We start from the raw sequence: 25,666 nt of genomic DNA, 5'->3' as shown, positions 1-25,666 counted from the left end.
GTCTCTAGAGTGTTGCTGGTCTGAGACACAAATTCCATTTCAGTCATCCTCTGCAAACAGCCTCACTTGCACACCCCTTACCCCCTTGGCATCATATAGTCCAAAGAGCTTCTGTCAGTTGTTGTATAAGAAATCAAGATGGAAAATAATGCAATATGAAAATAATAGTATTCTTGAACAAAAGACCATTGTCTCAAAGCAGGATGTTCGTGAGAACCTGGGAGAAATGTCCTGGGTGTGGAAACCTCCTTAGTGCCTGGCTTCAGAGAAGACCATGGGGTCTCCCATTTACACTCCCATTCAGTCTCTGGTGAGATGCTCCTACTCAAGTAGCACTGGACAGGCCAGCTTTGCACAGACCACGATTAGAGAAGTAAGGGGTCCTTTAAAAGCCTTTCCAGTAGCCAGGGATGTTCCAGCTGATGCTGCTCAATGAGCAAGGGATGGGACACTGTCATGACATAGCTGGTGACTCTTCCAGGGTTCTGGAGGCTGGTTTTATTAAAGTCCTATAGCATGTCCTGGATTTTGACATGTTATTTCCCCCATACCTGGTTTTACGCAGCACCGGTTGTTTGGAGGACATTAGTTCATGGGGCTGTGTGCATCAGGTCCAGGGTTTGAATGTACAGTATATGTTGATGACAGCGGGCTCCTTAGAGGAGTCTGTATGGGTTGGGAAGCTGTGAGCACTCTCCATGTCAGTAAGTTTCCCAGAATGGTGGGACTTTCATTTGAAAGCTGAAAGTTCATCACTGATACTTTCCCCATTCTTTGTGTATGTGTGCATGTGTGCATGTGTGCATGTGTGCATGTGTGCACGTGTGCATGTGTACATGTGTACACCCCAAATGAGACAGGGTCTAACTAGGTAGCCTAAGCTGCCTTTGAAACCATGCACTCCTGAGAGGTGAGATTAAGGCAGGCGTCGGTCATCTACCTTGCCCTGGCCCAGAGCTAATGACCATTTCCTGCACCCTCACTTGGCCTTTATCTTGTCCATACCCTAATTGTGAAAAGAGTCCATTAGCCAGAATAGCTTAATTTTCAAAGTACAGTTTAGGAGGAGGTCCAAGAAGTTATCTAAGGGGAGTAGTTAAGGAAGAACACGTGGAGAGGGATGGAGCAGAAGCGGCACTGGGGAGTGGGGTGAGTTTCTTCTCAAGGATGACCGCACTGCAGCTTTAGAAATTCCCATAGTGGTCGGTCCCATATTGAACTCGAGTTGGAAGAGGCAAGTCTGGTCTCAAAATGGAGGGCCACGATCCAAAGGAACCAGAGCAGCCGAGGAAGCTGTTTATTGGTGGTCTGAGCTTTGAAACCACAGATGATAGCTTAAGAGAACATTCTGAGAAATGGGGCACACTTACAGACTGTGTGGTAATGACAGATCCTCAAACAGAACATTCCAGAGGCTTTGGTTTTGTGACCTACTCTTGTGTGGAAGAGGTAGATGCTGCAATGTGTGCTTGGCCACACAAGGTTGATGGACGTGTGGTGGAACCAAAGAGAGCTGTTTCTAGAGAGGATTCTGTAAAGCCTGGTGCCCATTTAACGGTGAAGAAGATTTTTGTTGGTGGTATTAAAGAGGATACAGAAGAATATAATCTGAGAGACTACTTTGAAAAGTATGGCAAGATTGAAACCATAGAAGTTATGGAAGACAGGCAGAGTGGGAAAAAGAGAGGATTTGCTTTTGTAACTTTTGATGATCATGACACAGTTGATAAAATCGTTTTTCAGGAACACCACGCTATTAACAGGCATAATTGTGAAGTGAAAAAGGCCGTTTCTAAACAAGAGATGCAGTCTGCTGGGTCACAGAGAGGTCATGGAGGTGGATCTGGCAACTTTATGGGACGTGGAGGGAACTTTGGTCGTGGAGGAAACTTTGGTGGAAGAGGAGGCTATGGTGGTGGAGGTGGTGGCAGCAGAGGCAGTTTTGGAGGTGGTGATGGTAGATATAATGGATTTGGAGGTGATGGTGGCAACTATGGTGGTGGTCCTGGTTAAGTAGTAGAGGAGGTTATGGAGGTGGTGGACCAGGATATGGAAACCAAGATGGTGGATATGGTGGTGGAGCAGGAGGATATGATGGTTACAATGAAGGAGGAAATTTTGGTGGAGGTAACTATGGTGGTGGTGGGAACTATAATGACTTTGGAAATTATAGTGGACAGCAACAATCAAATCATGGACCCATGAAGGGGGGCAGTTTTGGTGGAAGAAGCTCAGGCAGTCTATGGTGGTGGCTATGGATCTGGAGGTGGAAGTGGTGGATATGGTGACAGAAGGTTTTAAAATAAAACAAACAAACGGCTACGGTTCTTAGCAGGAGAGAGAGCGAGGAGTTGTCAGGAAACCTGCAGGTTACTTTGAAACAGTCGTCCTAAATGCATTAGAGGAACTGTAAAAATCTGCCACAGAAGGAACGATGATCCATAGTCAGAAAAGTTACTGCAGCTTAAACAGAAGCCCTTCTTGTTCAGGACTGTCTTAACCACTGTTTGCAAAAGTGCAGCTATTGATTAATGCAATGTAGTGTCAATTAGATGTACATTCCTGAGGTCTTTTAACTGTTGTAGCTTTTTCTTTTTCTTTTTCTTTTCATTACATCAGGTATATTGCCCTGTAAATTGTGGTAGTGGTACCAGGAATAAAAAATTAAGAAATTTTTAACTTTTCAAAAAAAAAGAAAAGAAATTCCCATAGTGAAACTTAAGCAATGACATATCCTAGAGTGCTAGAGTATGAAAAAGCTTTCCAGCAATGATATCATAAGATATGCAAGAATAATTTTTAATGATTTTTATATATGTAAAAATATAGTTAAAAATGTAAATATATATTTTACAAAGGTACCTCTTGGCTGGGCATGGCATGCCTTCAATCCTAGCACTAAGGAGGCAAAGGCAGGAGGATCTCCTGAGTTGAGGCCTAGCCTGATCTACAGAGTGAGTTCTAGGACAGCCAGGGCTACACAGAGAAACCCTGCTTGAAAAAAAAACAGAATAAGACAAACAAAGAAGCAATTTTGCAAAGAGTCAAGGACAAATGCCTATGACATATCAAATAAAGGATGAAACTCCTTAGTGCTCTGAGAACCAGAAGCCATAGCACAGTGGGTGGAATGCAGAAACACGTATTTCCCAGAAAAGCGAGTGTGAATGGCTCCTCACCACAAGATGCTCACCTATGCTCTTCCTCAGCAGCGATCAGAGCCACAGCCCGACGCGGCTGCCCACCTAGCAAACAGGCCCCACCCTTCGCTTTGCTTCATGCTGGCAACGTTCAGGAGGCACGGGAATCCTGCCAACTGTTACAGGAGCGTAAGCTGCTGTACCTCCTGCCCAGAGCAATTTAGAAACAGCTCTCAAATTCTGCTGCTCGAGAGTTTTGTTGAGATGGACCTGTGCATGAATATATGTGAAATTGCATGGAAACAAAGGGATAACATTTTGTATTTTATTTTATCACCAAAAATGTAGACACTATTAGCTGTCCATCACATGCGTTGGTCGGAGTTTGTGATGACAGGGGCTCTCGCAGATGGGAGCAGGAGGAAGACTAGATATATTATGTTTTCCCCTCTCCTGCTGAAGATAGGAACTAGGGTCTTGTGCACAACAGGCAAATGCTCTTCCAGTGAGCAGCACCTCCAGTTTGAATGATGGAACGGTGATGGGTGATCATAGACATGGGAGCTCATGTCTATGAATACAAAAGCAAGGGGGGAGGGGTGGAGCTCAGTGGGTGAGTCTTTGCTTGGCATGTTCAAGACCCTAGCAGCACTACACACACACACACACATGTGCATGCACACACATAGACACACACACTTGCACACACACGCTCATGCACATGTATCCCCATGCAGGTGTGCAGGCACACACACACACACACACACACACACACTCCTTAAGGAAGAGCTACCCCATGTGGATGGACAGTTGTCTATATGAGATCTTCACTTGATCTTAGCCAAAAGGCCGAAAAGCGATTATATGAGATCTTTATGGTTAAGAATTAAACCCACTCTTTTTGACCAATCATGAATACACATTGCTATTATACAGAATAAACAATCTGCTCATGTTTAAAACCTTTGTTGCTCATGAAAACAGAAGCTGAGCTGAAGAGCTTTCTTTTCCTTTCTTTTCTTTTCCTTTCTTGGATATTTTCTTTATTTACATTTCAAATGTTATCCCCTCTCCTTTTTCTGTTATCCCCTTTCCTGTTTCTGCTCCAGAAACCCCCATCCCATCCGCCTTCCTCCTGCTTCTATGAAGGTGCTTCCCCTCCCACCCATTCCCTCCCACCTCCCCACCCTGTCATTCCCTTACACTGGGGAAATGAGCCTTCACAGGACCAAGGGCCTCTCCTCTTATTGATGTCAGACAAGGCCATCCTCTGCTATGTATGGGGCTGGAGCCTTGGGTCCCTCCATGTGTATACTCTTTGGTTGGTGGTTTAGCCCCTGGGAGCTCTGGAGTGTCTGATAGGTTGATATTGTTGTTCTTCCTATGGGGTTGCAAACCCCTTCAGCTCCTTCAGTCCTTTCTCTAACTCCTCCACTGGGGATGCCATTCTCAAGCTGAAGAGCTCTAACTCTGAGATCTCACTGCTGATTCACTGATGCCTGAACAAAAACATTTCCTTAGACTACTGCAATGTCAGGAAATGCCCCACAAAAGCTTAGAATCCAGCAAGTCAAAATGTACATTTAAGATGATATAATATGAATAACACTCGAAATGTAAATAAGAAATACTCAAGTTAATTAAAAAAAAGATGATATAATATGAAATATACTTAATGCTGATGACCTGACAGAGGAAGAGGCCATATTAGTTTCTTAATTACTCTCTCATGAGTTGTCATGTTTAACACAAATTATCATATGCTCCTTTTATTGTACGTTGTAATTGTCGTTAATCTCCCTTTTAGAAAGAAACTACTGGCAACAGAGGTTCACAGCTCATCGCACAGTGTCAAATATCTGACAGAAGGCGAGAAAACAGGCAAACTGTGATTTGGTTTGCAGGATGAGACACTTCACAGCTTTCCCTGTGTGTTTGCAGGCATGCACACATGGTAGCAAGCAATTCATTACCAGCTTTTGGGAAGCTTTTATTGGTGAAAAAAGAATGCTAGCATAATGTATATTTATAAATGATGTAATTATGGTCATTTTATTTTTGATATATTTTTGATCATTTTGCACCATTAAATTATCCCTAAGTAAAAAAAATTACCATCCTATGAATTTTAATTTTAAGAACTAATAAAGTCAAGGTCAAAATACTCTTAATTTTTTCCCATATAATAAGATAAAACTACTAATATTACATCTATCTATCTATGTATCTATCTATGTATCTATCTATCTATGTATCTATCTATGTATCTATGTATCTATGAATCTCTGTATCTATCTATGTATCTATGTATCTATGTATCTATGTATGTATGTATGTATGTATGTATGTATGTATGTATGTATGTATCTATCTATCTATCTATCTATCTATCTATCTATGTCTGTGTGTGTGTGTGTGTACATCAGAGTATATGCTACGGTATATCTGTGGAGGTCAGGAGACAACTTTTGGGAGTCAGTTCTCTCTTTCCACTTTGTGGGACCAATCTCTGGTTGTCAGAGTTTAATTTCAGATTAAACTTCATGTCTGGGGCAGTGGAGGTAAGCCTCTGTGTCTAGGAGACTCAGAGGTCTTCTCCGAGAGCTCAAAATCCACTTCTGCCTCTATTAAATCTCACAGGCATTCTGGAGAATGGAATGGGTCAAGCATAGAGGGCTAGAAACTTCTGGAATATTTGTGGAATGAGAATCTTGTACAGAGATTGTCACCCACTCATGCCTAGGGGCAGCAGGAATGTAGGAAGAATCCTCGTCAAAGGCCTTTTCATTATCAACAGTACATGCCTGCCTGCCAGAGAATGTCTCGGCCGCTTGTGAAGCTGTGCCCTGGAGTTCATTTGGGGAGCAGATGGTGCAGTAGAGAGGTTGCAAAGGATAGTGATTGACATGGGGTCTTTATAGTTCTCACTCTGCTGGAGACCTCCAATGAGCAGCCTTAGACCTGCAGGAAGCGCTTGCAAGCTACTCTCTGAGAAGAACAGGATAGACTCATTGGTTTCTAAAATACCAGCTTCAGCAGTTAAGAATACTTGAAGCACTTGTTGCTATTACAGAGGACCCAGGTTCAGTTCCTAGCACTCACGTGGTGACTCACAACCACCCTTGGGTCTTTTGACTCCTACACAGTGCACATAATACATGCAGGCAAATCACTCCTACACATAACAAGATAAATCTCAAATAGTATTTTTGTTAAAGTTTTTCCTGGAAGTAGTGGTAAGATTTTGTTTTGTTTTTTAGTTTGTTCTTTTGAGATAAGATCTCTCTACTTAGCCCTGGCTGCTCTTGAACTCACTCTGTAAACAAGGCTGACTTTGAACTCACAGAGATCTGCCTGTCTCTGCCTCCCTAGTGCTAGATTAAGAGTGTGAGCTACCATTCTCTACCCAGCAAGATTTTCCTTTCCTTCTTTTCTGGTCCTGGGAATCAAAGCCAGGGCTCCATTCATGCCAGGCAAACGCTTTCTCAGCCAAGCCTCTCTACAGCCTCGAGGGATTCCTTTAATCCAGCATGATTATTATGTGATAATGGGGCTGCAGAACTTACATTTCTGGGCCTGGAGAGATGGCTCAGTGGTTAGCGGCATCCATTCCAGCACCCCCATGGAAGCTCACAAGTGCCTGTGACTCCAGTTCCTGGGGACCTAGTGCTCTCTTCTGACCTCTACAAGATCCTGTCTGCAAATGTTACACAAAAACTCACACAAGCAACATATACATACAGTTATGCATAATTTTAAAAAGAATATACAGTATAAGAAAATTCTGTACAGACTGTAAATGTTGCAAGGCATGGCGGGTCACACCTATAACCTCAGCCTTTGCTAGGCTAAGGGAGGAAGGTCTTGACTTCTAGGCTATACTGGGCTAACACACCCAGAGCCTGTATTAACAGGCTGAGAGCAAAGCAATGAGCAAACACACAGCCCTGAAGTGCTACTGAACTTTTTCTTTTCAGAAAGAACTTCACCTGCATTTACATATTCATGAACCCCAAATCACTATTAAATCCTTAAAATTACCAAAAATGACATTGGGAGGTAATTCCCAGGATAATCTTGATAATATCTTTTTATGAAGACTATTTTTTAATCTGGGTACATCAGCATACAGTTTTTATCCTAGCATAGGATCTCCATGAGTTCAAGGCCAGCCTGGTTGATATAGTGGTCTACATAAAAGGACCCCACCTCAAAAAATAAAAGACTATGTTTCAAGACCTTTTTGATGCATTGAACATTGTTGTGTTGGGTCCATCTTTATTTTTAAAATGTAATTAATTAATTTCTGGGTACTGTATGGTATATGTGTATGTGTGTGTGAATATGTTCATGTTCATACATGTGGAGTACTCTGGGTATCTCCTGTCCTTTCCTGTCTTATTTTCTGAGACAGGGTCCCTAGTGAATCTCAAGCTTCAAAATGCCTAGGTTGGCTGGCAGTGAGCTTCTGGGAACTGCCTGTCTCCAGGCCCTGGCTCCGTGGTCACTGGCACTCATGGGAATGCTGGACTTTCATGTGGGTGCTTAGGAGTTGAACTCAGGTCCTCTGCCTTTCATAGAAAACTCTGTTACACAGATGGGTGTGACTCCACATGGGAGGGGAGGGGGAGGAACTCAGGTGAATTGGGGGAGGGAAAACTCTACTCAGAATATATTGTATGAAAAAAAAAACCCCTATTTTCAATAGAAGAAAAATAGACAAGCAAAACCAAAAAGCCCAAAACATCTAACTGTGTAACTTAGGCTAGGGTAGAACTCACAGTGTTCTCACCACAGGCTTCTGAGTGCTGAGTGTGGGTTACCAGGTGTGTACCATGTGCCCTGTCAGATTAGCCTCAGAAGCGTGACGAGAGCGAACTTCCTCTTTAGTTTACACGACTTGATTACCCCCCTATGTGAAGGACATAAAGGACTTGTCTGGGTATCTTGGTGACTTATTTCTGGATGTGCCCGTGATTCCTGTCAGAGTATTTGGCACATGCTGTGGATGTGCCATGTGGGACACCCTAGCTGTGCTCTCAGCTCATTTCTCGTCAACGCGTGAGGTACAGCGCTCACCAGCAATCCGCTTAGTGTGTGCTTTGCCTCTCAGAGTGTGTGGTCTTGGGAACTGTGAGGCAGGCTGGAATTCTTCATGGATAAAGTCGGTGACGCACAGTTGCTTCAAATCGTAGCTGCCTCTCTGACGGTGGAAAGAAATGGTGGCTTTGAGCAGTTGGGGTGTTGGTCACCTGTCATTCTCACGCTGGGAAGCTGGAGGCAGGGGATCAGGAGTTCAAGGCTGATTTGGGCTTTATGAGAGAGACTCTTAACTAAAAAAAAAATTAAAAATAAAAACATAAAAAAATTAATAGAAACGGAGACAGAAGAGGAGGCGCCGTGGTGCACAGAACGAGGCCAGTTCCCTTTTGTGTGTGTCGTTACACGATCTAAAATGCATAGAAAAATCTCTCTTTGATTCTGGTTTTTCAAGTCTGTGTTGTTCTTCTACAGGCCTAGTGAGGGGGAAACTTGTGCGTACCCAGTAAGTGTACTACACAGAGACTTTTTATAAAAATTCTGGAATTAAAGCTAGAAATTTACTTTATTTATTAACCCTGAGCATGGAGAATAGTCAGGTTAGGCCTGACTATCTCTCTCTCTCTCTCTCTCTCTCTCTCTCTCTCTCTCTCTCCTCCCTGTTTTCCTTCTTGTGGCACTCAGGACTGAGTGATGGCTCTCTGCCCTCAGCCCTTTTTACACGTTTTGAGACAGACTATCACTACACTGCCCAGGTTGGCCTTGAACTCATGATCTGCCCTAGCATCTGAAGTAGCTGGAATTTCAAGTCCGTACTGCGGGGTCAGCTCATGTTCCAGGTGGTGTTTTTGTGGCTGACTGGCTCTCCATCCACGAATGCTTCAGACTCCTCAGGAAGTGGACCTCCAGCACATCTTCCTGTGAGTCACCCCAGTCTGTGTGGTGACATCAGCCATTCCAGCCTCTCCCAAGTCTGCTCTCTCATCTTCGACCTGGACTCTTGTCTCAGCAGAACGTCTTGCATCTTGAGCATGACGTCTCTCGTGAGCAAAGGAGGCTCTTGAGGCTGAAGTTGCTCTCGGCAGCTTCCTTTCTCCGCTCTCCACTCCCAATACTTTGAACCCCTCCCCTGTGTCCCTTCGTACCAGAGTGCACTATGTAGCTTGGAGAGATGTACAATTGCATGTCTATACTCAAAGCAGAACAAGTATGCTAATGAGGTACTACAAGGATGGGGCGGTCATTTTCCCACAAGTATTAAGCCGCATCTTCAAAACTCCCTAAAAATAGAGTGTAGCTTATAGGCAGACATCTATCATTTAATCCAACCACTAATTACCGAACCTTAGATCTTGCCGAAGGCTCTCCTGTGTTTTTGTCTTCTGGGCTGAGGAAGGCTGTTGTGGGGGAGGCAGTCCACACTGGGTCTACATATCCACATCCCACTGAAACAGACTTTACTCATGTATGGAGAGAATAAGCAATGTATGCCCCAGGGCATTTTCATGTAACACTAAATCATATCCAGCTGGCCTGCTGTTTTCAATGTTCACTGTTTTATGGACCTGGGAAAGCAGCTACTGAGTGCTGCATGGATCATGCTAAAAAGGCCTTTTTATTGTCATTAATAGTTGAAGTACCAGGACCATCCAGGAAGTCAGACATGATGTCTGCTTTATTCAATACTAAAGAAAAAGAAAAAAAGGAACCCAGTTTATTTATGACTCTTAATAGGTGTCCCCTAAATGCTTAAGAGAATCATTATTCTCAAATAATCATCTAATGATGCTTATTCTCCTAACTGGTCAGATACAGAACAGTGATTAAATGGCATGGTTCCTCCAACTGTGTGAAGAGGCAAAAACGGAACTGCTCCCCACTCCTGTCTTTTTAAGGCCTTGATGTAGCTTTGGTTATCCTGGAACTCATTATGTAGAGCTGATGAGGCTGGTCTCGAACTCACAGAGATTGGCCTACTGCTGCCTTCCCCATGCTGAGATTAAAGGTATGTGCCACCACGCCCAGCTTCTGTTTTACTTTTCAAGACACAGTCTCTCTGTGTAGCTTAGGTGGACCTTGAACTTGTAGCAATCCTCATGTCTCTCTCCTACACCCCAACATTGCCTTTCATCTTATACAGTACATATATAATCAAAGGGTTTCACCATTGAGTTGACTTTTTTTTTAATGAAATTTGTTAGTCTGATTCCAAAATATTTATAAAAGGATTACGCAGCTTTCAGATCCTCACTGGATTTTTTTCTTTTTGAGCTTTCAAACATTAGTCATTTTGATCTAACTCAGTCTATTTTCTGCCACTCAAAATCCAAAACATATTCTGAGTTTTCCCTCTTACCCCCCAACCCACCCCCACCTTGTATCTCTTCTTATGGGGATGTTACTCTATTTTGTGCAGCTTTATAGAGACGTTGTGTGTGTGTGTGTGTGTGTGTGTGTGTGTGTGTGTGTGTCTGTGTCTGTGTGTGTGTGTGTGTCTGTGTCTGTGTCTGTGTACCTGTACACACGAGTGTGCTACCCATGGAGGCCAGAAGAGGGTTTTGGATCCCAATGAGCTGCCTAACCTAGGTGCTAGGAACTGAACCCAGGTCCTTCTAATAAGCATTCTAAGATCTTAACCACTGAGTGGAGCTCTCTTTCAAACCTTAAGCGTACATCTTAAAAGTTATAAAATGCCTCTCTAACACTTCCCTTTTCCATACCTCTAGTGTATTGAAAGACCGAGTTGAGATTCCATGACTTTTTTTTTAAAACTAATTTTAAGCTGTAGAACATTCCAGAAATCCAGAATATTGAAATCATGACAGAGAGCAAAGGAGGGAAGGAAAGAGAAACTTAACCTGTCACAGTTTTTTCCCTTGTCCCAGTGTTCTGTGAATGTTCTAGAGATCAACTGCTCCAACCGCCATTTTGTGAATTGTTTCCTGATTGCTAGTGGAGTTAATTTAGTCTGAAGAGGTAACTGTCATTCTGAAAAGAAAGCTACTGTGGTCTGTGAGTTCACCCCAAAATGCTGAGCACAGAGCTGCAGAATTATCCTTTACTTGAAAGTTGAAGACAGACTTAAAATTAATTATGTTCAGGGGACATGGTCATTGGTCAGTGTGGCCACTAAAGGAGGTATTTCCCTCTCAGATCACAACATTTCCTAATTATTTCTTTGTCTTTATGGACAATTATAATAGTTAGTTGAAATCAGACATTTCAGGATAAAGGGTAAATAGCTGGGAAGGAGAGCTGGAGAAAGGAGAGTAGACAGAGCAGAGAGGAGCTCAGGGGAAAAGCCAAGAAGGAAGAGGTAGGAGCCTGTGCCTCATTAGCATTGGTGAATCCCAGCCATTCAGAGCCTAGTACATCAGTGTTAGGGAGCTAAATAGCCGCTTACCTGCTGGTCAGGGGCCAGCCATATTGATTGCATTGAGTTCAGGGTTAGGTACTTTCTTAATGCTTAGTAGAGTATTCGGAGAACATGATTTCATATGTTCCAGAGTCCACTGATTGGCTGTAAATCAGAAACAGCACTACAGAACCTCAAGGACCTATGCAAAACCCAACCAAACAACCTACCAAGCAACCCCAACAAAGACCAACCAACCACAGTTTCAGACAGAGCGTCTCTGGCTTTGGCTGGGTTCAAACTTCCCATGATCACCTTGGACTCCTGAGTCTCCTGCCTCCACATGCTAGGATTACAGGCACGTGGCACCATGCTGGTGTGGTGCTGGGGACTGAACCAAGAGCTTCATGAATGCTAGGTGAACAGTTACCAGTCCAGGCATAACCATAGCCTCCACTGTTAACTTCTATCGCTAAATTCCAGTGCCTTTTCCTACAAATAAAAAGTGCCTAATAGGAAAAGAGAAAGCTTTAGAGACCCGAGGTTGTTGGTAAGGCAGTGCTATAAGTAATTTCTTATTGGATCAACGAGACTGTGTGTTTTCATGAAATGTCAGGCATGCATGCCTAAACAATTCACCATGGCTCTTCTGGGGACATGGAGGCAGCCAAGTGTTGAGCTGGTGGTGAGAAGAGGACCTGAGGTTAGACCTCGTCCCCATGAACACCAGCTGTAGAAGTGGGCTCGTTGGACACCCTTGCCCTTTAGGCGAGGTCTTCACTGCAGTTTCTGCTGTGGCTTTCGGAGTTTCTTTCTGTGACAGTGTCACACACTCACTTTAGCAAAGTCTGTGGAAGGAAAGTGGGCCTGGTGCTGGGGACTGGGTCTGATTTCTATCCCTGTCTATTCTGTCTTAGCGGAGGGCGCTTATTTTGTGTCTCCATTTCTCAGTCTCCTCATTTGTCCTATGGAGGGTGACAGTGATCATGAGTGGTGTTTGTAAGGTAATTGCTGTTAGTCCCCTTACCATACAGAAACTCCTCCAGGATGCCTCTGTACTGTTTTGGACACAGTAGAAACAGCCCTTGAAGTCTTCATTTTCATTTCATGGATTCACAATGAAGATTTGAAACACCCATTTATTCTTTGACAATATTTCATCTGTGTATAATATACTCTGGTCACAACCTTCCTCCGCCCTCTCTCCCTTCCTACAGTTGAGGCTTTGGTTAGGTCTGGATGTCTTAGGAAGAAGTCAGATGTCTGCACCCATTTGACTGGATCCAGTGTGTCCCCCTTTCCTTACATCTCAATCCCCCTATCTCCCACCCCGGCTCTGAGACATGGACAGAGGCAAGTTTGTGCCTCTAAGTTCCTGTGTGTAGGTCAGAGGTCAATATCCTATGTCCCTCAATTGCTTCCCCACTTAGTCCTTTGAGAGAGGGACTCCCACTGAACCTGGTATTAGGTGTTTAGACTAGGCTCTTGCCCTGTGGCCTGCCAGTGCTGGGGTTATGGGAGTGTACTGCCATGCTGAAGATCCGAACTCACGCCCTCATTCTTACCCAGAGAGCACTTGTACCCACTGGGCCATCGCTCCAGCTTGATTCTTTTCTTTTTAATGGGAGGCATTTCCAGGCTAACAGGGCTTAATTTTCTGTTTTCTTATCTTGTGTATTCTGTGTGACAATCTTTGGTATTCTAATATGCCTGAAGACACGTTGGAGTGCTGTATACTGTTCTGATGGTACTAACATTGTAACTTTGTATACAGTATTTCACAATGCAAAAAGAAAACAATAGAAATATATATTGTTCTCCCTTTAAAAAAAAAGATGGGTTAGGTTCATGGTTCCAGGCAAATAGCTTAGTCAATGCTTCATAACTAAAAACAGTCAAACAGAATAAACAGCTGGAGGGCTTAGATTATGAAGAATCTCTTTGAAAATCCGTTCGCTACAAAGATGTTTACGGCAGAGTGATTTGTAACTGACAGACTGAAAGCAATCTAAATGGCTAATGTCAGGCACATGAGTGGCAACAACAATAAAGATTTATTAAACATCTGCTATGGGCCAGGCTCTTACGTTTTCCAGGTGGTGGTTCATTTAATCCTCACACTACAGCTATGGTGTGGACAAGCCTAACTGTTACACTTGCAGGGAGGAGATGGGCCCAGAGCTGTGGGTGAATTGCCTACATTTCTACAGCTGGAGAGTGGCAGGGTAGTGTCCCCACTTAGTCCAGTGGCGTTGGGGCTCAAGTCTGTGGTATCTGTGTAATATTTATAACCTGCAAGTGGTGCCTCACACGCCTTTGCTGACACGGCATGATGGCGTTGTGATGGGACACAGACTTCAGGACCGGGGTCACAGAAACAGTATCCTCTGGAGGCTGAAAAAGTGTGTGGCAAAAAAGCCCCAAACAAATTAGTTTCCTCTGTTGGGGGTCTGATGACATGTGCCTGTAAAGCTAGCGGTGGGCAGGATGAGGCAGAAGGATTGCCTCAAGTTAGAGGCAAATCAGACCTACGTAGAAGCAGACCAGCCAAGACTGCATAGAGAGACCATGTCTCAAGACAAACAAGCAAACAAAAGCAGTAAAACTACATTTAAAATTTAAATTATCATTACTCACGCATGTATGAATGGGGTTTCTGTGTGCACGCCTCGTGCCACGTGTGTGGAGGTTAGAGGACAACTTATTCCCACAAGTTCTCTCTTTCTACCCTATACAGGTCCCTGGGATTGAACTCAAGTCAACGGGCTTGGTGGATCATGCCTTTATTCACTGAGCCATCTTGTCAGCCTGACCTGGGATGTTTTTTCCTTGAATATATATATCTGGGAAGAAAGAAAGATTTTAATTTTCAATTAATTAATTAATTAATTATGAAACAGGGTCTTTCTGTGTAGTCCTGACTGTCCAGGAACTTACTACATAGACCAGGCTGGCTTTGAACTCACTGACATCTGCCTGCCTCTGCCTCCTGAGTGCTGGGATTTAAGGTGTGTGCGGACCTCTGAAATGAAAGTATCTTAATTGAGAAAATACCTCCGCAGTACTGGCCCGTGGGCAAGCCTGTTCAGGCATTTTCTTGATTGATGGTTGATGTGAAGGACCCCAGTCACTATGGGTAAGGACACCCCTGGTGGTCTTGGGTATCTTGCTGCTTATGCCTGGGGAGGGAACCTAGGGCCTTGGGGGTATAGAGAAGTGCTCTATGTCTGAGCTGCACCCAGGCCTGGGAGCCTCTTGATCCTGTCAGAAACTGCTCTTATCCGAAGCTCACCTCCTGCTGACCCTCTGGCCTGGCTCTTCTATGTACTCTTCTTGCTTTTTTTGTGCTGTGTGTGGCTTCTTAATCATTGTGCCTCTGCTTCCACTTAGCCACCATACCTGCTACCATTAAACCGCTCAACCAGTACCTCCCGAGGAAATCCCCATGTGTGTTGGCCTTGGGCTGGTTCTCACCACACAGAGAACATTCTTCTTCCACAGGATGCACAGAACTTCTCATTATGAACAAGAGCTCTTGGTGTCTCAGCTACCACACTCCAGGCATGTGTCGTCACTTGTCATTTTCCCTGACTTAGGGAAGTCTCCTTTAGATGTCACTCATGCCCACAAGGGGCAGAACCCCTCAACGCAAGAGGCTGCATAATTGGCCTCAGTACTGGCGAATGGCAGTTAGGACCACAAAACAGGTCAAATCCCGTCATTAAAGTTCTCTTAGGACCTCTGGGTGCTGCTCTGCTTAGAAGATGACCTCTTGTCTTGGTGACTCAGGGTGACAGTGATGAGCATGGTTAATGTGCTGTATGGAGTGGTGGCCCCTTCAGAGGCCATGGGAGTTCTTCTGTCTGTCTCCTAATGAGCAGCTACGTGCCTCCCTCTCTGGCTCCCGACGTGATCATTAGATGTTCTGATATGCAACTTCTGATTTGGAGCACCAGGTTGAATTTCGTTACCCACTGGTGTTAATGAATCACGTATCAGCTGGCTCAGGCAGCCCAGAGGGCAGGCCTAGGGACTTCTCTTCTGGGTTTTGGGAGCCTGTGGATGCTGCTGAGTATCTTGGCAATTTGGGGGACTTCGTTCGAGCCATGCTCTGCATAGCTGACACTGATTAATAAGATGAGGATTTTGAAGTCCCTTTCAAGCCTCCAAGGGCAGATAACTTAGCAGGTGCCATCACTAAACGCACCCCACCAGACATGGGTGAGTGGAGAAGAAGAGAATTTGCTCGCCCATCCTCAGCACCACTTTCTCTGCAACCATTAGATGTTAGAGTCAGAAGCACAGTATCTGGGGTGTACCTCAGTGACTTATCCAGCATGTATTCCTATGCTCACTTCCAAAACCCAGAATAAAACAAAAACAAATGAGAACAAAGAGCCAGACGAAGGTTGGAAGTGAGAGACAGAGCAGCATTCCTCACCTCCAAGCAGACTTGTTGGAGACTCAGACACTTCCAACATCAAGGTCCTGCTGTTCTAGAGAACCCGTGGAGAGATTTTCTTGTTATTTTTGAAAACCTGTTGGGCTATGGGAGGCTTTTCTTTTTTTCCGTCTACAGAGATAAGATGGCAAAAAGACTGCTATTTCCCAAGTCTTTTTCATTTAAAAGAGATTGTCAGATATCCTATCCCTTGCAGATTTAGAGGACCTTTTAGGGACTCCAAGATAGGTTCAGCAGAATCAGGGCTTTTCTGTAGCATTTGGACTACTATATCATTTCAACAAGATGCCACGATGATTTACTTATTCACTCAGCAAGATAGGGTTGGAATGAGGGGGCGGGGGAGAGGGAGGGAGGGAGGGAATGAGAGAGAGAGACAGAGAGAGAGAGAGAGAGAGAGAGAGAGAGAGAGAGAGAGAGAGAGAGAAGGAGGAGGAGGAGGGGGAAAGAGGAGAGAGTGCTTCTAACCTTGCCAGATGCAAAATGAAATTTGGTTTTGAGTCTATGTGAACAGAAAGAGAAGAAATGAGGCCTCTACACAACACTTTTATTCAGATAAAAACATACTTTGAGGAGTTGCAAGATGGCTCAGTGAGTAAAGACCTATGCCGCCAAGCCTGCCAAACCTCAGTTTGATCCCTGGAGTCCACACAGTGGAAGAAGAGGTACCCGCTCCCCTCCCCGCCCACACATACAAATACAATGTAAAAGCAAACTAAAAACCTCACTCTTTACCTAGCTGAGATTCACATTATCTCAAAATCAGTCACACACGTGCAGTTGTGAGGACACACACTGGGTCTTTGAAGGCCTCTTTGTTTTGTACAGAACACTGACAGTCAAGGACAGTACAGAGGGCGGGGGGTTCATTCTTCACCCAACATGGAGAGGTAGAGAAGGGGCTACCAGTATGGACAGTGACTTAAGAGGCCACATGTGGCCCAATAGAATCAGTTCCTGCCGCACAGCTGAGACGCACAGATCAGCTGGGTGGAGATATTGTGGGAGGAGCCAATAGCATCTCCCAGAGCATAGGACAGTTCCACTAAGCATTGCCTCCCAGAACAAGTACGCTTTTTTGTTTGTTTTATTGTTTAGATGAGGAAGTTAGCTTTGGAGGCCCTAAGCAACACTCAAAAGGCTGCTAGGCTAGATTTGAACTCCAGCCTCTTTATCCTTGAAGGGGACATTCTCACCATGATACTCCCCTCTCTTCAGGAGGGACTGTCGAAAATTGCAAGCTAAGGAGCTTCCTCATCCTCTTCTGTGAACCAGGGCAGCATTGCTCTACTCTGGTAAGAAAGGCTCCCTGACCTCTCTGAGTGCCAAGACCTCTGCTTTTGGGGTTTTTGTTTCTTTGTTTTTAAGATTTATTTATTCTATGTGAGTACACTGTTGCTCTCTTCAGACACACTAGAAGAGGTTATCAGATCCCATTACAGATGGTTGTGAGCCACCATGTGGTTGCTGGGAATTGAACTCAGGACCTCTGGAAGAGCAGTCAGCGCTCTTAACCACTGAGCCATCTCTCCAGTCTTAAGACCTCTGTTTTGAAAGTAGGGACCAGAGGACACTCTGAGGAAATAAAAGAAAAGTTTGGTTTCAAGGCAAGTTCTGTTCTCTGTTCAAAATGCTGTGGGAGGAGGCTCAAATTGCATTTTGTTTAGCCAATGAGCATTAATTTGACATCTATACTGTATACAATATACACTGTATACAGCTGGTGCCCAGTCACATGTGTCATGGAGTCCGGTTTGGATTCTTGAATTTTCCAGAGGGTCGTCTAACAAGTTCATTACAGCAGTTCACTCCAATCCTTGTCCCTAGAGAGTGGAACTCAGCAGGCTGGGATTTCCCATTTGTAAGTGTTCACAGAGGCAGCTAAGCTGAGGGTGGGAGGTGTGCACTTGGGGAAGACTTGCTCCAGGCAATAGTTCAAAAAAAAAAAAAAACTTGAAATCTGTGACCAGAGTCTTGAGGTCAGCAGGCGCCAAAGGGGAAGCAGTGAAGACTTTGATAGCATTATTTGAATGTGAACGTGATGAAGCTGAAGATTGCAGTGGACTGTTAATCTAAGAGAATCTGTGCATGTGTATAAGGAACACAGTCCTAGGTATGCAAAGTGCAGGCATGTAGGTGCATGGGCTGCTCTGTATGACCTACACCTCATTCTGTCCTATAAAATGGCCAAGTTTGTCTCCATTTTCATTGGTTTGGCTCAATTTTTTCCAGAGAGCACTTGATGTGTGCTTTGGCCATGCAAACTCCTGTTCTCTCATTCCTCACAACAAATGTGTGTGCACATATGCACTCATGTGTGCACACATGCAGTCACACACAAATGTACACACACATACACATGCACACACAAATGTACACATACACTTATGCACACACGTACACACACACACACACACACACACACACACACACACACACACACACCACAGGGATTCTTCTGCTCTTTACCACCTTTCCCACAAAACCAGCATCTGTCTTTAAACTTTGCTGATATATTCTCTCTTTCCTTTTTGACACAGGGCTTCATGTAACCTAGCTGGCTGGCTTCAATTCCTCATTCTCCTGCCTCTGATACTTGAGTGTTTGGATTATAAGTGTGCGAACCAGGCCTGCCTTATATGTTGCAGAGGATAAAACCTAAGGCTTTGTGCACTCTATCAATTGAGCTAAACCCCTAGACTATGGATACCCATTATAACACGAGTCTTCATCTTCTTCTTTTTAAGGAAAGAAACAAAAAACCATGTAGGGGAAAGAAACAGCAACAGCGTGAACATCCTGATAGGTCTGTGGTGGGTTGGGGGCTGGGCTCCATGGTGACTTTGTCTGCAGAGCTGTACCCCCCAAAGTGACAAGCACAGATTCCATCCATTGAACTGGCAGGCTCAGCCCACCAGCCCAGGGGGTTCCCCCAGGGTGGCATTGCTGAAAAGAACAGGCTTCTAAGGATATTCTTTGGAAAATGCAGACAATAGGGTTACAGTAGCTTGCCCTGTTCATCTTCTCTGTCAAGAAACCTGTAATTTATGTGAACAAACTGAGACTCCAGATGCTTGAAAGCAGAACCTGAGACTCTGGGTAATTAGGCCCTGGGAAGAGATTAGCTTTATTCTGTGTTTTCATTTTAACTGATTATTTATTTATTTAGTCTTGTTATATAGTTCTGGCTGGAGTGGTACTCATTACAATTCTCCTGTCTCAGCCTCCTAAACAGAGTGCTGTGATTTTACAGGAGTACTACCACACAGACAAAAGACCATTCATAAAATCTCAGCCAGTTTACTGGGTTCCCATCACTGTAAAAGGCCTTCCAAGGTTCTAACTCATAACATCTTCCAATGCCTGGTGTATGGCCACTATTGAGGCATAGCAAGCCCTGGCATACTAAATTTCTATTGCTGTGATAAGATACCATAACAAGACAAATTATTAAACAAAGTGCTTTATCTGGGGCTTATGGTTCCAGAGGGTGAGACTCCATGACCATCATGGTGAGAAGCATGGCAGCAGGCACATAGGTGTGACATGAGAGTAGTAGCTGAGGACTTATATCTTGATCCACAAGCGCAAGAAGAGAAAGCTAACTGGAAATGGCTGGGCTTCTGAAACCTCAAAGCCCTCTGCCAGTGACACACCTCCAGCAAGGCCACACCTCCTAATCCTTCCCAAACAGTTCCACCAAATAGGAATCTATGAGGCCATTCTCATTCAACCCCAAATCCTATGTTTGTTAGAATAAAAATAATGATTTGTTTTAAATTCCATTATTTTATTCTATATTTAGTTTATTTTCAAACATTCATATATATAATATTTATTATGTGCATATATAATGTATGAATTATATATGATATATATTTCACATGTATGGAGAAAGTGGGGTAAATTATTATATATATAATATATATTATAAATCAGATAAAGATCTGGAGATAAAGAACACTGTGTGGGTGGATAGGCAATCTTCTTTAATATAAATTTAAAGGGTATTCTGGTCTTACGTACCTCAAGTCATTTTTTAGAGAACTGAAGGAAATAATTTTTTGTAAGAAACTTAATAAAGATTAACACTAAGGCTGAGGACACAGCAACAATCTGTGTACAAACATCGTTTTCTTTACCTTCTTGTGTGATTTCATATCTTGGCTATTGTGAGTGGAGCTGGGAAAGTAGGTATCCATGCTTATCTCTCACGTGCTGACTTCCCACCCAGGAATGGAATACTGGGACTTACGGTAGATTAGTCTGCTCGGGTTGTTAAGGCCCGATTCTTGTGGAGATTGAGTTAGTCTGTTATAGAAGTTGCATCTTTAAACAGAATCCAAAATGCTTCCTCCAACAACTGAAACTCTAGCACCTTTAAAAAAGGATAGAGTTCTTAGTTAGTACCTAGGCAGCCCTGGGTTCAATTTCTAGTACTTCATACACACACAGGTTAAAACCAACACTATCCATCATGATGGCCACACCATATGTTAGTATGTCAATGTATCACTGTCTCTTTAATCGTTTCCTTTGTCTTAGGGTCTACTTCCCTCCTCGCTGTGTGCAAACTGCTGTGTTGAATGTTGCTCCATACACAATGACAGAAATTATGAATGATTCTTTCTATGGCATAATCTCTCAAAGGTAGGTATCAGTAGGGCACAGGTAGGTACATTTCAATGTAACTGATGGACTCTTTTCTATGAGAGGCTATTTAATGCCTCCACAATGATTTTTTTTTTAAATGTCTGTTTCACTGTTACTTGCCAGTTCTTAACTTTGTTATTTTTCTCATAAAGTTAAAGCTACCAGTAATTTTCTTTGTGATTTCTGAGTTGTTTCATGCTAAGATTAAATAAAATTCTTGATACTTTTTATTTCTTTTTAGTTTAGTAATTTTTAAGAAGTCATATTTAAGTTGTCAGTACATTAGGAATGTATTTGTGGTTGGTTTGAGGTAAAGATTAATAAACATTGACATGCTCCTTCCTGCCGGCCCTGTGGCTTCACACAAGTGTGTGGGTGTATATTACTTACTGAAACCTGCTGTCTCCCACCCCTGACCCCAGTCAGCATTGTGTTTTGGAGATCATTTTTTGATAGAGCAAAGGGGTTGACTTGTACCTTCCTGGTACCATAGTGTGTTTGTGGATTGACTCCTGTGGAGTTCAATTGTCTGTTGCTGCTAAGTTTCCACAGTTTTCTTGACACAAGCCACTGTGACCTCTGCCTATCTGTCCCTGGTGTATGCTCTAGTTTCTCAGGAGACATGAAGTAGAACTGTCAGGTCAGCCGGCTGAGCACGGCTTGCATTTTATAAGACACTGAAAAAATGCCTTCTCAGTCGACTTACCAGTTTTATTTATTTTTGAAGTTAAGTTTCATGGATGAATAAAAACATAAGGACTGTATGAATCATGGGTAACACTATGTTTCAATTCAGTATACAATGTTTAAACTTGATTTAAACTGTGCCTCTCCTTAAACATTTACTATTATTGATATTGTTATTAATTGGGTCTTTAAAGCCAAGGCCTCATGTAGCCCAGGCTGGTGTCAAATTCACTACATAGCTGAGAATGGCTTTTGATCATTCTGCTTCCACTCCTGGGATTATGAGTGTATACCACTGTGCTTGGCCTGTATTATTTTCCTTTTGTTTTCAGAAACAGTGTCTCTATACAGTCTTTGCTGGAATAGAACTTGCTAGGTAAGCCTGTTGGCCTTGAACTTTCAGTAGTTCTCCTGTCTCTATTCTTTGTGGTAAAACTTTTAAAAATCTTTTTGTGTCACTGTGTGAACTATGCCACACCTTACTATTGCCTGTGACCACCCTGCTGGATAGAGGCTCCCAGGGCTTCTCGCTTCATCTAATATTACCTCCACAGCTGCTGTGTGCATGAGAGCATTTTGTTTACTCAAATTCCCAGAGAAGAGGTCTTGTGAGATGACTCAGAGGTTAAGAGCCTAAGCTGCTCTTACAGGGGATCTGGGGTTCAATTCCCAGCACCGACATGGAAGCTTGCAACCACCCGTTATTCCAGTTCCAGGGGATATGCCGCCCTCTTCTGGTCTCTGTGGGCACTGCCTGCACAGGGCACACAGGTGTCCATGTAAGCAAAACACCCATACACAGATCATAGAATACATAAGCCTTAATTATATAAGAATTTACAGAGTTTTCCCAGGCGTCTCTATGCTAGCCTGCTTCTTTGTTTAACTGCTAGGTGCAATTTAGGCAGGTTCACAATCTGAACTGGAATGATATCATGGGAGAGCTTTAAGTTTTTAAGTTCTATCAGAGAAATATTTTTCTTTAGTCTGCCTTAAAAATCTCAAACAGACTGTTTTGTGTAAAACTGTTGTACCCCCTTTTAAAAATGGTGCTAGAGTTTCAGCTGTTGGAGGGAACATTTTGAACTCTGTTTAAAGATGTAGCTATTATGACAGACTTGCTCAACACCCACAAGAATCAGGCCTCAACCCGTGCAGACTAATCTACCGTAAGTCCCAGTATTCCATTCCTGGGTAGGAAGTCAGCATGTGAGAGATAAGCATGGACACCTGCATTCCCAGCTTCACTCACAATAGCCAAGACAGGAAGTCACAGGAGAAGGTAAAGAAAATGACGTTTATATGCATATGCATACACTACATGCCATAAAACATAATTTCTTATTTGGCCATAAATAGTGAAATTAGTCTTTCTCCAGGAAAATGGATGATGGAATGGGAGTTCATCTTGTTGAGAAGACTTAGCTGAAGAAAGAAAAGGGCTACAAACTAACTCAAAATAAAGAACGGACTTCCATGGAAGAGGCCATCAGGCAGTGGATAGATGGCAGTCAAGAGCAGGCATGTTTTAATCAATTATGATCCACAATGAGCACATAGTGAGGTACACTGGCAGAGAAATCGGCTATCACTAAAACACTCCCTAAAGAGAAAAATCACTAAACTGTGTATGTATGGAATGTGTGTGCTGTATGTGTGTGTGCTGTATGTGTGTGTATGGTATGTGTGTTTATTGTATGTGCATGTATGGATTGCATGTGTGCTATATGTGCATTTTTGGTATATGTGTGTGCTGTATGTATATGCATGGATTGTATGTGTGTTGTATGTGCATGCAAGGAATGTGTGTGCTGTATGTGCATGCATGGATTGTATGTGCTATATGTGTGTGTGCTTATGTGCATACATGTAATGTATGTGTGCTGTATGTACTTGTATGGTATGTGTGTGCTGTATATGCATGCATGGATTGTGTATCCTGTATGTGTGTGTGCTATGTGCATGTATGGTGTATGTGCTGTGTGTTTATGTGTGATATATGTATAGTGAGTATATGTGGTATGTGTATGTGGTATGTGTATGTATATGGTGTATATTTATGGCATATACATGTGTTTGTGTTGTATGTGCATGCATAGAATGTATGTGTGCTATATGTACATGTATGGTATGTGTGTGTACTGTATGTATATGCATGGAATGTTTGTGCTATATGTGCATATATGGTGTGTGTGCTGTGTGTTTATGCATGATATGTTTTAGAGAGTATATGTTTTATGTGTATATGGTGTGTGTGTATGGTATGTATATATAGCATGTTTGTGTGTATAGTTGTAGTATACATGTGATATATATATATAGTATGTGTACATGTATGGGGTATGTGTGGCATGTGTGTATGAATATATATGGTGTGTGTGTCATATGTGTGTGTATAAGTGTAGTATATGTGGTGTATTTATGTGTACAGTGTGTATGCTTGGCGCGCGTGCGTGTGTGTGTGTGTGTGTGTGTGTGTGTGTGTGTGTATGTATGTGTTTGTGTATTATGGTGTATGTGTTTTTGTGTGTGGTGCAAGTGGTAGGCAATGCCAAGAGGAACACCCACCTTGGGTGACTCCTTATTGAACCCCTATGATGGCTTCAGATGCTCTATAAAGACAGAATCAAAACTTCCAGCAGGTTCCACGTCACTATGAAGTAAAGTAAGACATGCTGAACACCAAAGATAACTGTTTTAGCCTCTGGTCCTCGATACACTTTCTGAGTGCTGGGACTAGAGGTGTGCAAGGCTGCAAGGCCCTGCTTGGTTTTTTCATGTCTGAGGTCAAAGTCAGGGCTCCAGGACTTCTAGGCAAACATTCTGCTAATTGAACTTTATCCTCAACCCAACTGCCTTTGCCTTTTGAGGCAGCATTTTGATAGGTAGCCCAGGCTGGTCCCACACTTACAAGTCTTTTGAATACTAGAATTCTAGGCATATGCCAAGGCACTGAGTTTTGTATAGAATATCTTTTTAAAGATCTTATATAGTCAGGTGTGGTGTCACACACCTTTAATCCCAGCATCCAGAAAGCAGAGGCAGGCAGATCTCTGAGATTCTCAACTACCCTAGCCTACACAGAGTTCCAAGGTAGCCTGGGCTCTATTGTGAGATCCTGTCTCCAAAGTTAGCCAGTCATCCAGCAAGCAGACATACATACATAAATAAATAAATAATAAAAATAAAATAAAACAAAAACAAAAACAAAAAATGAACAAAAACAACTTCTAAAGCCTCAATAAACAAAAGCTCAAGTGTTATATAAACAAGAGAAAACCATAAAATGAGAATTAGAAATTAAATGTGATCTACCCTCCCCCACCTTTCTGCGTCCCATCATGAATTCAGATTGAGGAGTGCTCCCTTAATTTCACAAGTCACTCAGGTGTTAGGGATCTATGGAGGTTCACTCACTCATATTGCTGGATTGTGGACTCAATTCTAGTTCTGTTAAATCTATCAAAGCCAGGAGTCAACATGAAGCATTTCTGCTTTGGAACAGAGCAGAGAACATGGCTGGTGGGGCAGTTGAACGCATGGAACTCGCCAGCCAGCAAACCAGAGCCCCCTGCATTGATTTATCTGTGAGCAGAATGGTGGGGAAAGCTGTCTCTTAAGGCACAGGACACTCAAGGTCACCAATGGTGTTCAAGACCTCCGGTCTACGACTCTTTTTGTTGCGTTTCTTATGTGCTGTTTAAGGACATTTAAAAACTCTTCTCTATGACAATGGAATCAAACAGCTTTAAAAATGTCGTGATTTGTTGATTAACTTTGCTTCTAAAATTATATTATACCAGTGTTGATTTTTTTTAAAAAAATGTTTTAACTGTTTCCAAATGCAATTATCTTGAAATAACCATGAATAGAATATTGGCTATAACAGAAAAGACAGGCTTTCGAAATGTGTTAAAGTACCTAATTTAGTAAGTTGAATAGCGGGGACCCGTGGAATCCATTTTTGAGTCTGTAATTATAAGTTAAGTCACTATTAAGATGACATGCATATATATTTCCAGTTTAAAATAATTAAAGCTTCACCCCATCCCAATGCTTCTGCTCATAACAGGAGACACTTGTGAACATATGAGCTCATATATACACAGAAATATTTCATATTTATCTACCATACTTGACAAATGGGGTCTGTCTATCCCGTTCTCTCCCAGCACTACCTACCTTCACCAACGGTCGTGCATTTTAACCAGGGTAGCTAACTGTGAAATGGCCAGCTAACATTTGAGAGTCAGAAGTGATCATACACTGACCACCCTTAATCGTAACCCAGCCTTGGGACATTGTATGTCTCCAGGGCAGGCACCCCTC

General features: G+C 43.0%; 1 protein-coding gene and 1 pseudogene across 21 annotated transcripts in view; one reads left to right on the top strand and one right to left on the bottom strand.

The window, feature by feature from the left end:
• LOC103691527 (uncharacterized) overlaps positions 1 to 25,666 on the bottom strand; it is a 618,188-nt gene that overhangs the window by 85,843 nt on the left and 506,679 nt on the right. The gene's annotated exons all lie outside the window — the stretch shown is intronic.
• On the top strand, positions 1,237 to 2,301 carry Hnrnpa3l1 (heterogeneous nuclear ribonucleoprotein A3 like 1; annotated as a pseudogene).

Source organism: Rattus norvegicus, chromosome 2, assembly GCF_021556685.1.
Source record: "Rattus norvegicus strain SHRSP/BbbUtx chromosome 2, alternate assembly SHRSP_T2T, whole genome shotgun sequence".
NCBI classification, from domain to species: Eukaryota; Metazoa; Chordata; class Mammalia; order Rodentia; family Muridae; genus Rattus; species Rattus norvegicus.
The sequence above is the reverse complement of the archived record's forward strand: the minus strand, read 5'-3'. Positions and strand labels throughout refer to the sequence as shown.